Here is a 2,724-nt window from a genome sequence, read left to right as displayed (position 1 = left end):
TGGTTTTTGTGTTGTAAAAGTTACAGATATTGCATAATAAAAATTTTTTTTGCCACTTTTGCATCATTTTTTAGTGTAACAGGTTTATTTGAGTTTATAGTAATAAGTATTTTTAATATTTAAATATCGATGTAGTTTTTATACATTTTTTATTTGTTTATTACAACAATTTAGGCTAATGAAAATGAGAAATAATGCCTTTATTATTAATGATTTCAGTTCACCTTTAAAGTAACAGAAATGTTTGTTAGTTTTTGTTGTTTTGTTTCTAGTTTTGGTTAATGTAAGTATCCTTAAAAATGGGAAGAACCAGTCACCATTCATTGTAACTGCATAAAAATAAAAACGTAGCAATAATATTATTTAAAATGTTTTTTTTTTCAAACCAAGTCATTTACAAGAGATGCAATACAGTTTTTTTAAAAGTAAAAATCAATGTGCTTGCATCTCAAGTTTAGTTTAGCCATTAATTCAATTAATTTTCTTTAAATATGATCTTTAAAGATTACAGTTACAACTACTAATTAATCAACTAAAATGTGACTATTGTTAATAAATGATTTAATTTATAATCATGTTCATAAAAACTAATTTAAAAAGAAAATTAGAGGAATGGTCTTTTTGCCTTCTTCAAACAAAGAATATACAAACATATAACAGCTAAGGAAAGAACTGTCAGGTTACAATACAGTTCGTTACAATATAACTCCATATCTCTGGTAACTAAACAAACAAGAATTTTGTTGTTGTTGTTCTAAAGTTTGAGGTTGGTAAGATGTTTTGAAAATCTTTTATGCTCATCAAGGCTTCATTTATCTGATCAAAACTAGAGTAAAAACACTAATATTCAGAAATATTATTAGAATTTAAAATAACTGTGTTCTATTTTAATATCAATTTGTATATATTTTAAAATGTTTATATATATTTTAAAATGTACTTAATTCTTAAATCATTTCTCCAGTCTTCAGTGTCACATGATTCTTCAAAAAATCATCTTGATATGATGATTTGCTGCTCAAAACATTTGTTTAATTATTTTTATCAATGTTGAGAACATTACTATGAAAAAAATGGGTCACTTTTAGGATTCTTTGATTAGGAAAAAATAACAACAGCATTTATTTTAGATAAAAATCTTTTGTAATGTATTTGCTGTAACTTTTGGTCAGTGCAATGCATCACTGCTGCATAAAAGTATCCTCTTTTTTTTAATCTTCCTGAAAGCAAACTTGGTTGGTTACTGTATGTGAATGCTGGAAGACCTCCTCCAAGATGAGATCTTTTTTAGGGGCTGCTGGATCTGTGACATCAAGTTGGATGAGAAAGTGCTTGAGATCAAGTAGATTTGGTAACTGATCTATCACAACCTGTCAAAAACCCACAAAGCTGGATTGAAAGAATTATAATGATATGATATATATGACAGAAATACTTTATAAATAGACAATATATATAAGACAAGAATAATAAAATAATTTAGCATGTTATAAAGCTGATTAAGTGTCTTAATTGTTTTGTGTTTCATAAATATATTTGGTATTGTTTAAATATAGCTGGTATTGTTAAAAATATACAGTCATTTTTCCTCTCATCAAAAAACCACAACTTGACCCCAAAGAACTAGTTAATTATAGACCAATCTCGAATCTCCCTTTTCTGTCCAAGATACTAGAAAAGGTGGTATCCTCACAATTATATTCCTTCTTAGAGAAAAATGGTATATGTGAGGATTTCCAGTCAGGATTTAGACCGTATCATAGTACTGAGACTGCTCTCCTTAGAGTTACAAATGACCTGCTCTTATCATCTGATCGTGGGTGTATCTCTCTATTAGTTTTATTGGATCTTAGTGCTGCGTTTGACACAATTGACCACAACATTCTTTTGCATAGACTTGAACACTTTGTTGGCATTAATGGAAGTGCATTAGCATGGTATAACTTATATGACCGCCATCAGTTCGTAGCAGTAAATGAAGATGTATCATATCGATCACAAGTGCAGTATGGAGTACCTCAAGGCTCAGTACTAGGGCCGCTACTCTTCACGCTTGGGAGATATCATCAGGAAACATGGTGTTAGCTTTCACTGTTATGCTGATGATACTCAGCTCTATATTTCTTCGCGGCCCGGTGAAACACACCAATTTGAAAAACTAATGGATTGCATAGTCGATATAAAAAACTGGATGACGAGTAATTTCTTACTGCTAAATTCTGAAAAAACAGAGGTGTTAATTATAGGACCTAAAAACTCAGCTTGTAAAAACCTAGAACACTGTTTAAGACTTGATGGTTGCTCTGTCAATTCTTCGTCATCAGTTAGGAACCTAGGTGTGCTATTTGATCACAATCTTTCCTTAGAAAGCCACGTTTCTAGCATTTGTAAAACTGCATTTTTCCATCTCAAAAATATATCTAAATTACGGCCTATGATCTCAATGTCAAATGCAGAAATGTTAATCCATGCATTTATGACCTCAAGGTTAGATTATTGTAATGCTTTATTGGGTGGTTGTTCTGCACGCTTAGTAAACAAACTACAGCTAGTCCAAAATGCAGCAGCAAGAGTTATGTATGGAAGTCTGACCATATTAGCCCAGTCCTGTCAACACTGCACTGGCTCCCTATCAAACATAAAAAATAAAATATTGCTTATTACTTATAAAGCCCTGAATGGTTTAGCACCTCAGTGTTTGAATGAGCTCCTTTTACATTATAA

The sequence above is a fragment of the Carassius carassius genome, chromosome 7 (genome assembly GCF_963082965.1).
Source record: "Carassius carassius chromosome 7, fCarCar2.1, whole genome shotgun sequence".
Lineage (NCBI taxonomy): Eukaryota > Metazoa > Chordata > Actinopteri > Cypriniformes > Cyprinidae > Carassius > Carassius carassius.
Note: the sequence above shows the minus strand (reverse complement) of the source record.